Source organism: Delphinus delphis, chromosome 16, assembly GCF_949987515.2.
Source record: "Delphinus delphis chromosome 16, mDelDel1.2, whole genome shotgun sequence".
Lineage (NCBI taxonomy): Eukaryota > Metazoa > Chordata > Mammalia > Artiodactyla > Delphinidae > Delphinus > Delphinus delphis.
Window position 1 is genome coordinate 53,659,772 of NC_082698.1, and position 12,331 is coordinate 53,672,102.

General features: G+C 36.7%; 1 long non-coding RNA gene across 1 annotated transcript in view; it reads right to left on the bottom strand.

Annotated features, from left to right (window-relative positions):
• Positions 1 to 618: 618 nt before the first annotated feature.
• The window catches only part of LOC132439896 (uncharacterized), a 98,040-nt gene continuing 86,327 nt past the window's right edge, over positions 619 to 12,331 (bottom strand). The window contains exon 3 of the long non-coding RNA XR_009522454.1: positions 619 to 1,220. This is a non-coding gene — a long non-coding RNA (uncharacterized lncRNA). The remainder of the gene's footprint in view (positions 1,221 to 12,331) is intronic.

Sequence of the window (12,331 nt, forward strand, 5' to 3'; positions counted from 1 at the left end):
TACTATTGTTATATTGTTTTCTATTTCTCCCTTCTTTTTCATTCAGCCAGCCAATCTGTGACTTTTGGTTGATAAATTGAATCCATTTATATTTAGACTGATTTTGATATGTAAGGACTAACTACTGCCATCTTATTGTTTTTCTTCTGGTTGGTTCACATCTCTTGTTTCTTTTCCCCTCTGTTTCTGCCTACATTTATACATTGGTGGTTTCCCATGGTGGTATGCTCTGCCTCCCTGTTTTTCTGCGTTTCATGAATCTACTGTACATTTTTGCTTTTGGTCACCATGAGGGGTTATATAAAACATCTCCTTGATAAATTGCTATCAGCATAAAATGTAGTTTTATCTTTATTCACCTATAAAGTCTCCATCCTTTTACTCCTCTCCTTTTATATAATTGATATCAAAATTTGCCTCTTTATGTTGTATATTTGTTAACAAATTATAATAACTAGTTAATACTTTTTTAACCTATATACTTAAGATACCATTCTAATATAGAAAAACAGTTTTCAGATTCTCTCTATATTTTACCTTTATCAGATTGTTGTGTACTTTCCTATGTTTTCATGTTATTAATTAGCATATTTTAATTTCAATTCAAGGAACTCCTTTTGGAATTTCTTGCATGGCAAATCTAATGTTGCTGAACTTGCTTAGCTTTTGTTTAGGAAAACCTTTATTTCTCCATATATCAAGGATAATTTGGCCAGATAAAGTATTCCTGGGTGAAAATGTTCATTTTCAGCTCTTTGAATATGTCATTTCACTCTCCCCTGGTATGTAGAATTTCTGCTGAGAAATCCCCTGATAGCCTAATAGGGGTTCCTTTGTAGGTTACATTTTTTTTTTTCCCTGGCTGCCTGGTGAGCTGGGGTAGGGCAGGTTTGACAGCTCCTTTGGATCCACAGTCCTTTCTGAGGTCTTATTTATTTTTGGATGCACAGGTAGGCTAGAAACCTCCAGGATCCATTGGTGTAATATGTGGAGGCACTTTTGTTTCGTTATGGACATTTAATTTTTTGCTTAAAAAAGGAGAGGGAAAGTGATTTATGCCACGTGATGCTGACATTAGTCCTTTGGAATGCCAATTTCTTTGACCAGTCATTCTCTGGTAGAGAGCCCAGGGTAGGGGTTCTGTGAAATAATGCTGCAGAGTGCTCTTTGGTTAAGCTTCAAAACAATCTTCCTTCATCAGGATCTTCTCGGGAGTGAGCCTGTTTTAAAGAAAAGGGTAAGAGTATTAGAAAGACTTCAGTTGATATCTATTCAGATTTGTGGTGTGAGCCCATGCCTTCTATTTATGCCATGTGGAAACCTTCAAACTCTAATGGAATCTATTTTTACTGTAATGGATACACCTAATGTCATGCTGAATTGCACACAGGGTGTGATATATGTATACTAGAAAGGGTAACTATCAGTGAACTAGGTATTGATACCAACCACTAACAGTCCATAATGTAACATGGAAAGAAAAAGGGAAGCAAAAAGAAAAGCCATCAATGAAAGGAAAATATAACAAGTTTAAATTTTTAAGAAAATATAAAATATGGTTTATGAAATTAAACTTGTATTTTTATAAACTTTAAAATGTTGATCATGTCCTGTTCTCTGTATGTAGAATACCAACTTTTAAAAAATTATTTGTTTATTTTTGGCTGCATTGGGTCTGCATTGTTGGGTCTTCGTTGCTGTGCATAGGCTTTCTCTAGTTGTGGCGAGAGGGGTCTACTCTTCGTTGTGTTACGTGGGCTTCTCATTGCAGTGGCTTCTGTTGTCGCAGAGCTTGGGCTCTAGGCACGTGAGCTTCAGTAGTTGTGGCACACGGGCTCCAGAAAATTAGAAAAATAACATGGTGTGTATACTTTTGCCCCAGAGAACTGAGAAACTCAAGTTACATGTACTAAGATGAATACAAGGAAACATATCCAGAATCAGTTGGGGATAGGACTAATTACACCAGGGACTAAATGTATTTCATTAGATTACAGTAATGCTAGGGGTGTGTGTGTGTGTGTTTGTGTGTGTTTAAGTACCAGAATTAGCCCCTGCTTTAACTAAAGGAAACATTGTTAGTTTAAATAAAAGTAATGTCCTCTGGGAGGGGGAAGGGTAAGCTGGGACGAAGTCAGAGAGTGGCATTGACATATATATTCTACCAAATGTAAAATAGCTAGCTAGTGGGAAGCAGCTGTATAGCACAGGGAGATCCGCTTGGTGCTTTGTGACCACCTAGAGGGGTGGGATAGGGAGGATAGGAGAGGGACGCAAGAAGGAGGGGATATGGGGATATATGTATACGTATAGCTGATTTACTTTGTTATACAGCAGAAACTAACACAACATTGTAAAGTAATTATACTCCAATAAAGATGTTAAAAAAAATTTTTTTTAAGTAATGTCCTCTGGAACCAGTAGGTCACTCTCCAAACTTAGTTTTCAGCTGGGGCTTGTTTAAATGATGCTTTACAGCACAGCAAGTCCTGTGGGTGGGAGGCCTCTAAGCAGGTTGTAATAAACGTTTTTAATGGAAAATTTGAGGCCTCTCTATTAAAGAGAGATGTTTGTGTAAGTTGTGTGTTGAGCTGCATGATGGAAAATCTTCTCGTTGTTTACTTTTTGCCAACATTTTGGGTTCTTTTAAAGCACTTTATTTAGGTATGTTTGACATGTAATTATATATTCAATGTATTCAATGAAATAAGATTGGAGATAAGTATACGTCCATGAAACTATCACCACCATCAAGTATATAAACATCCATCACCTCCCAAAGTTTCCTTCCCCACACTTTTTTTTTTTTTTTTTTTAGGGTAAGAACACTTATCGTTAAGATCTACTTCTTAGCGAGTTTGAAGTATACAATACAGTACTGTTAGCTTAAACGCTGTTAGGTCTCCAGAACTTATATATGTGAAACTTTGTACCTTTTCTTTTTTTTTTTTTCTCTTTTGCGGTACGCGGGCCTCCCACTGCTGTGGCCTCTCCCGCCGCGGAGCACAGGCTCCGGACGCGCAGGCCCAGCGGCCACGGCCCACGGGTCCAGCCGCTCCGCGGCACGTGGGACCCTCCCAGACCGGGGCACAAACCTGCGTCCCCTGCATCGGCAGGCGGACTCCCAACCACTGCGCCACCAGGGAAGCCCGAAACTTTGTACCTTTTAACCATCACCTCACCTCCTCATTTCTCACTATCCCTATTCCCTGGCAACTACCATTCGACTCTGTTTCTTTCGTGTTTTACTATTTTAGATTCTATTTATAACTAAGATCATGCAGCATTTGTCTTTCTGTATCTGGCTTATTTTCACTTAGCATCATGCCCTCCAGTTCCATCCAAGTTGTTGCAAATGGCAGGATTCTCCTGTTATTTTTAGGCTTAATAATCCATTTTATGTATATACTACATTTCTTTATCCAATTATCAATGAGAATTTAAGTAGTCTCTGTCTTGGCTATTGTGAATAATGATGCAATGAACATGGGAGTACAGACATCTCTTCAAGGTCCTGACTTCAATACTTTTAAATACCCAGAAGTGATGTTGATAGATCATGTAACAGTTTTTTTTAATGTTCTGAAGAAACTGTTTTTTCCTAAAGGTTTACTAATTTACATTTCCACAAACAGTATACAAAGGTTGCCTGTCCACCACCATCATTATCTTTGCTTTTTGATAATAGCCATTCTAACAGGTGTGAGTTGATCTCCTGTTTGTGTGTGTGTGTGTTCCTGTTGATTAGTGATGTTGAGTATCTTTTCACATATCTGCTGTCCATTTGTATGTCTCCTCTGAGAAATACCTACTGAGGTCTTTTGCCCATTTTTAAACTGGGTTAAATGTTTTCTTTCGTTTAGCTGTTGAGTTGTATGAGTTCATTACGTATTTTGGATATTAACCCCTTATCAGATACATTGTTTGCAAACATTTTCTCCCATTCCATAGATTGCCTTTTCCTTTTATTTATTTATTTATTTATTTTTGCGGTACGGGGGCCTCTCACTGTTGTGGCCTCTCCTGTTGCGGAGCACGGGCTCCGGACGCGCAGGCTCAGTGGCCATGGCTCACGGGCCCAGCCGCTCCGCGGCATGTGGGATCTTCCCGGACCCGGGCACGAACCCGTTGTCCCCTGCATCGGCAGGCGGACTCTCAACCACTGCGCCACCAGGGAAGCCTTTCTTTCCCTTTTTTGATTATTTCTTTTGCTGTGCAGAATATTTCTAGTTTAATGTAGTCCCACTTTATTTTTGCTTTCTTTGCCTGAGAGTTTAGCAACATAACCAAAAAATCATAGCCAAAACCAACGTCAAGGAGATTTTTCTGTATGTTTTTCCTAGGAGTTTTATGGTTCAGGTCTTATGTTTTAAGCCTTTAATCCATTTCAGATGATTTTGTGAATGGTGTAAGTTAAGTATCCACTTTCGTTCTTTTGTATGTGGATATCCAGTCTTTCCAACACCGTTTATTGAAGAGACTATCCTGTCCCCATTGTGTATTCTCAGCACCCTTGTGAAAGATTAGTTGACCATATATGTAAGGGTTTATTTCTAGGCTCTCTATTCTGTTCCAATGGTCTATGTGACTATTTTTATGACAGTAGCACACTTTTAAAAAATTTCTATAGCTTTGTTACACACCTGAAACTAACACAACATTGTAAATCAATTATACTTCAATTTTTTAAAAAATAGGTTAAAAAAATTACTATAGCTTTGCAATATAATTTGAAATCAGGAAGTGTGACGCCCCTGACTTTGGTTCTTTCTCAAGTTTGCTTTGGCTATTTGGAGTGTTTTACAGTTTCATATAAAGATTTAGGATTTTTCTATGGATGTGAAAAATGCCATTGTAATATTGAAAGGGATTGCTTTGATTTGTAAATCACTTTTGGATAGCAGGGACGTTTTAACAATATTAATTCTGTCAATCCAAGAACTCAGGATAACTTTTCATTTACTTGTATCCTCCTAAAACGTTGTATAGTTTCCAGTTTACAGATCTTTCACCTCCTTGGTTAAATTTATTCCTATGTAGTTTATTCTATTTAAAGTTTTCGTAACTGAGAAAGATTTCTTAAATTATTTTTTATAATGTACATTTTAGTGTATAGAAACACAACTTATTTCTGTATATTGATTTTCTATTCTGCAACTTTACCAAATTGATTCATTAGATCTGTTTTTGGTGGAGTCTTGGGTTTTTTCTTCATAAAAGATCATGTCATCTGCAAACAAACAGTTTTAATTCTTCCGTTCTGATTTGAACGCCTTTTATTCCTTTTGTCTTGCCTAACTTATCTAGCTAGGACTTCCAGTACCATATTGAACAGAACTGGCTAGAGGGAGCATCTTATTTTGTTCATGATCTTAGAGGAAAAGCTTTCAGCTTTTTACTGTCAAGTATAATGTTAGCTGTAGGCTTGTTATACAAAACCTTTATTATGTTGAGGTACACTCCTTATATGCCTAATTTCTTCAGAGTTTGTATCATTAAAGGATCTTGCATTTTGTCAAATGCTTCATCTGCATCTATTGTTATAATATATTCTTCATTCTGTTAACATTTACTTACAAATGTCAATCCATCCTTGCGTTCCAGGCATGAATCCCACTTGATCATGGTATACGGTCCTTTTAATGTGCTGCTGAATTAGGTTTGCTAGTATTTGGGAGATTTTTGTGTCTATGTTCATTAGGGCCTATAATTTTCCTGTCATTATACGGCTTTGGTATCAGGGTAATGCAGGCCTCTTAACGTGATTGTGGAAGAGTTCCTCCTCAATTTTTGAAGACTTTGAAAAGGATTGGTATTAATTCTTCTTTAAATGTTTGGTAGAACTCACCACTCTAGCCATCTGGTCCTGGGATTTTTCTTTGTTGGGAGATTTTTGACTAATGATTCAACCTCCTTATTCTTTATTGGTCTGTTCAGACTTATTTTTCATGACTCAGTATTAGGTTTCCAGGAATTTATCCATTTCTTCATTGTCCATTTCAATAAATTATTTCAATTTGTTGGAATATATTTTTTATTGTAGTCCCTTATGACCCTCTGTATTTCTGTGGTATCAGTTTTATTTTCTCCTTTTGTTTATAATTTTGAGTATTCTTTTTAGTTAGTCCAGCTAAATGTTATTTTTGTCTATCTTTTTAAAAAGCCAACTTTAAATTTTGTTGACCTTTTCTAGTCTTTATTTCATCTATTTCTCCTCTATTATCTCCTACCTTCTGCTAATTTTGGTCTTAGTTTATATTTTTCTAGTTTCTTAAGGTGTAAAGTTTTTGTTTTTTAGTAAAAGTATTTGGGTTTTTTCTTAATGTAAGTGTCTATCATTATAAACTTTCCTCTTAGAATTGTTTTTGTTGCATTCTATAAGTTTTGGTATGTTGTGTTTTCATTCTCATTCATTACAAGATACTTTTCAATTTCCCTTTTGATTTTTCTCTAACCCAGTGGTTGTTCAAGAGTATGCTGTTCAATTTTAACCTACTGTGAATTTTCAGTTTTTCCTTGTTATTCATTTCTAGTTTCATACCATTGTAGTTATTCTGTATAATATAAATCTTTTAAGACTTATTTTATGGCTTCACATATGATCTGTGCTGGAGAATGTCCTCTGTGTGCTTGATTATGTGTATTCTGATATTGTTGTATGCATGTTCTGTATAATCTGTTAGGTCCATTTTGTCTATGGTGTTGCTCAGGTCCATTTTTTTCCTCATTATTCTGTCTGGATGATCTATCCATTGTTGAAACTGACATATTTAAAGTCCCCTACTATTATTGTATTGCTGCCTATTTCTCCCTTCCGTTCTGTTAATATTTATATATTTTGGTACTCAGCTATTTGGTGTTTATACCCTCATGATGAATTGGCCCCATTATCATAAATATAATGACCTTCTTTGTCTCTTGTGACAGTTTTTGACTCATACTCTATTTTATCCAATATAATTATGACTACCCTGCTCTCTCTTATTAACATTTGCTTGGAATAACTTTTTACATTCCTTTGCTTTCTCCTGGATGTGTCCTTTAAGCTAAAGTGAGTTTCTTATAGGAAGCATATAGTTGGCTCTTGTGGGTTTTTTTTTTTTTTAAACCCATTCAGCCATTCTTTGTTTAGATTGGAGAATTTAATCCATTTACATTAAATAATTATTGATCGATATGGACTTATTTCTTTCATTTTGTTCATTATTTTCTTACTTTTTCTTCTGTTTTGTTGTTCCTTTGTTCCTTTCTTGCCAGCAGGTCTAGGGGTGATGAATTCCCTCAATTTTTGTCTGAGAAAGACATTATCTCTTTCCTTTGAAAAGATTATTTTCTGGGTATAGTCTTCTTGGTTGAAAATTTTTTCTTTCAGTACTTTGAGTATATCATGCCACTTTCTCCTAGACTGCAAGGTTTTGCTGAAAAATTTGCTGATAGTATTATGGGGGTTCTCCTATATATGACATGTAGCTTTTCTATTACTACTTTCAAAATTCTCTGTCCTTGACTTTTGACAATTTGATTCTAATATGTCTCCATGTAATCTTCTTTGGGTTGATTCTATTTGGGGTCATTTGAGCTTCATTAGTCTGGTTGTCCATTTTTCCTCCCAAGATTTGGAAAATGTTCAACCATTTTCCCTTTAAATAAACATCTCCTTTTTCTCTCTCTGGGACTCCCATAATGTGCAGCAGTTTTTCTTTTCTTTATTCTCTTTTCTCCTCTGCTTGGATGATTTCAAATGACTTGTCTTTGAGTTCACAGATTTTTTTCTTCTGCTTGATTGAGTCTGCTGTTGAATCTGTTGCATTTTTCATTTTATTTATTGTATTCTTCAGCTTCAGAATTTCTGTTTAGTTCATGTTATAACTTCTCTTTGAATTTCTCATTTGGTTCACATTGTTTTCCTGATTCCATCGAGCAGTCTGTTTTCTTAAAATTTACTGAGCTCCTTTACAACAGTTATTCTGAAGGTTTTACAAAGCAGTTTATAGATCTCCATTTCTTTGGGGTCAGTCAGTGGAAACTTAATGTGTTTTTTTGGTAGTGTCATATTTCCCTGATGTGTGTGTGTGTGTGTGTGTGTGTTACTTGTGTCCATGCATTTGAAGGGAGGGCCCCCTCATACAGACATTATGGTCCAGTTTCAGTGCAGAAAGACCTTCACTTATGATTGGGTGTGAGGGAACCAGATGCGTGGGGTGCAGCAGCTCCAGGCCCAAAGGGGGCACATTGGTGACTCTCACTCCTGGGGAGGTGCAGCAGTTAGACTCTGGGCATCTCCATCAGCTGGCATCAGCACTGGCAAAGACTTCACTGGTCCTAACTGAGGGAAGCTGAGGGTGTCCATGGTGATGACTAGGGCTTTTAAGTCCTTGGTGGCAAAGGACACTGAGAGTCTCCTTTTCTCCTTGTCCCTGCACAGGGAAGTCACTGTGGAAGGGATCTGTCTTTGCACTGGGGTCTGGGCACATGCAGCACTAGGCAGCACTAGGACTGGAGTGGATGGTTGTGGTGGCCCAGGCCCCAGGTATGCACAGTAGTGGCTCCAGCTCTCAGGAGAGTGCCCCAGTGAGGACTACAGGGAATTACATTGGCTCAGGTCAGTATCGTGAAGGCTTATGGGAGTCCTCAGTGGCAAAAGCTGTGGGTGTCCACGGTGATGCCATGGGTTACTGGAGGCCTATGTCATGAAGGCTCTTTCAGTCCTCCTGCTCTCCTTTTCCCTCAAATGAGGAAGTAGTGGCTGAGGGGAATCCCTCATGGCACTGAGCAATACCAGCATTGATGCTAGTAGAGTGCTTCCTACACTTTTTGTATAACTATCCTCAATTTTTGTGCTTCATTGGTCTGTTGCAGCTTTTTAATTGTAATCCAGAGCTCTCCAAGAGAGATTTTTGACATACAAGAGGTATTTTTTGACCTACATAGTTATATTGTTTTCATGGGAGTATGAGTGTTAGGACCTCCTGGTCTGACATCTTGCTGACATCATTCTCTTTAATCATAATTGTTTCATGCCTTATGGTTATAAGATCTGTGTCATAACTGAATCTTGTGTTGCTTGCTTTGTCTCTTCAGCTGGTTTCTTGCCTTTGGGTATGCCCTGTTACATTTGGTTGAAAGACAAACATGTTCTATCAGATAATAGAAACTGATAAGTTCTCACACCTGATTTATGTTAATTATGTTAAACTGTCTAAGAGTTTGGCTTTGTTCATGTTTCCTGCAGCCTTAGGTTCCACAAACTCCAAATTCACCCAGTGTTTTTTTTTCTGTCTCCCCTCTTGACTTTGAGCTTCTTCAAGTACCCCTCTTTAAAAAGTGTCAGTTTTTTGCAGCTCTTTCAGCTGTAATCCACTATTGTTATACTGAAGCCCTGTTGTGATGTGGTGGTAAGATGAATGGGGGGGAGGCACCCTATTATCTAATTAAATCCTTTCTTTTGTGTCGGTGACCTTCACAAGCATTTCTTCCTGTATAGCCCTCTACCCCGTAGGTGAGATAGGGATACTAGCATCTAGAGTGAGAAAATACCTTTTTCTCAATTGGGATAAAGTTCTGGCAAAGTCGTTTACCCTGGAGTATAGACCTGTGTATGGAGAAGATTCTGGGTATATATCACTTTCCAGAGCCATGAGAGGATCTTTCTCTGGTCTTTACCCTGAAAACCTGATGCATTTCCCTAAGGTACAGCCCATGACTATGTGGGATCTTGCCTAAGACTATGGCATCTAGGAGTTTTCTCACTCTCATTTTAGCTCACACACAGCTCCAGAAATTCCTCGACATTATCATTTAAGTGTTCCTACCAGTTTATAATTCCAGTAATAAATATGCTGCATAGATATGCTCCAAGTAAGCATATCTTGGCTGTAACTCTGGATCTAACTTTCTGTCAAGATTGAGATTCTGGTTTCTCTGAATACTCAGTTCTCTGATGGGTACAAGGAAGTTGTTGATTTTCAGTTTGACTGCCTTTTTTTTCTTGTGGTTACTTCCAAATTCTTTACATGGTGGTTTTGAAATCAGAAGTCTTCTTTCTTCAAGTATTTTTTATCTGCATTAGTATTGTTCCTCTCCTTCTGTGACTCCAATGACATGAATATTAGACTTTTGATAATTTACCATGTGTCCCTTAGGCTCTGTTCACTTTTTTTTTAGTCTTTTTACTGTTTGTTCAGATTGGATAATTCTTAGTAAACCACCTGCAAGTTAATTGACTCTTTCCTCTGCTACTTCCATTCATTCCCACCAGTGAATATTTTTACTTCTGTTATTGCATATTTTCCCCTGGATTAGAGATGTCAGGTCATGATTTCTATTTATACTCAATTTGACTAAGTAGCGCTAGTTTGCATTGCAGAATGTCTATACCAATCTACATTTCCACCAGAAGTATATGAGGATTCCTATATCCCCAAATGTCTACCAACATGGGGTACTACAGATTTCTTATTTTTGCAAATCTAATAGGTATAAAGTATTATCTTTTTATTTTTTAATAAATATTCTTTTTGCTCTTTCCAAATTAAGATATAATTTACATACAATAAAATGAATATATTTAACCAAAGTTTGTTTTGACATACATGTACACTTATGTAAGAAGGTCAGGATCAATAATTAGAACATTTTTATCACCTCAGAAAGTTTCCTTAACCTTTTCCAGTTAATTCCCCATCCAGGGCAACCACTGTTATGATTTTATTGGAATATAGTTGATTTACAATGTTGTGTTAGTTTCAGGTATAGAGGTATAAAGTGAATCAGTTATTCTTTTCCCATATAGGTCATTACAGAGTATTGAATAGAGTTCCCTGTGCTATACAGTAGAGGTCTTTATTAGTTATCTATTTTATATATAGTAGAGTATATATGTCAATCCTAGTCTTCCAATTTATCCCTCCTCCCTGCTTTCCTCTTGGTAACCATAGGTTTATTTTCTACATCTGTGACTCTATTTCTGTTTTGTAAATAAGTTCATTTGTTTCAGTTTTCAGATATAAGTGATATCATATGATATTTGTCTTTCTCTGTGATTTACTTCACTCAGTATGACAATCTCTACGTCCATCCATGTTGCTGCAAATGACATTATTTCATTCTTTTTTATGGCTGAGTAATATTCCATTGTATATATGTACCACATCTTCTTTATCCACTCCTCTGTTGATGGACATTTAGGTTGCTTCCACATCTTGGCTATTGTAAATAATGCTGCAATGAACATTGGGTTGCAGGTATCTTTTCAAATTATGGTTTTCTCCAGATATATGCCCAGGAGTGGGATTGCTGGATTATATAGTAGTTCTATATTTAGTTTTTTAAGGAACCTCCATACTGTTCTCCATAATGGCTGTACCAATTTAGATTTCACCAATAGTGTCGGAGGGTTCCCTTTTCTCCATACGCTTTCCAGCATATATTGTTCGTAGATTTTTTGATGATGGCCATTCTGACCAGTGTGAGGTGATACCTCATTGTAGTTTTGATTTGCATTTCTCTAATAACTAGTGATGTTGAGCATCTTTTCATGTGCTTTCTGGCCATCTGTATGTCTTCTTTGGAGAAGTGTCTATTTAGATATTCCGCCCACTGTTATGATTTTTATCACCACCAGATTTATTTAGCCTGTACTTAAACTTTATGCAAATAGAATCTTGCATTGTTCTTTGTGTGCAAGGCTTCTATTCATGTAAACTGATATATTTACCTGTATTCATTGCTTTTGGAGTATTCTGCACAATTTGCTTACCCATTCATCTGTTGATGGACATTGAGGTTTTTTCCAGTGTGCAGTATTATGAACAAAGGTGTTATGAATGATGTACAGTCTTTTCACATTTTCATTTTTTATAGGCGTCTTCACAGGTTCATAGTGAAAGTGTACATTTAACTTTGGGGTAGTTTCTTGTAAGGTTTTTCAGAGTGGTTGTAACACTTCATACTCTCAAAAGAAATGTATGGGAGCCCCAGATGCTCTACACCATCATCAACACTTGGTAGTGTCAGTCTTTCTAATCTGGGCTATTCTATAAGCAGGCAGCAGAATTTCAGTGTGGTTTTATTTTCACTTTTCCTAATAACGTTGAGAACTTTCCATGTGCATATTAGCAGTTTGATATCTTATTCATGAAGTATGTGTTCAAATTATAATGTTTCACTGGTTTTACCTATTTAGTACTGATTTGAAGTAGTAATTATATATTCTGAATACATGCCCTTATAAAGATGTATATATCACAAATATTTTCTCCTAGTCAGTGGCTTGTCTTTTCATTTTATTAACAGTCTTTTCATTTTATTAACATTGTATTTTATCAAATTT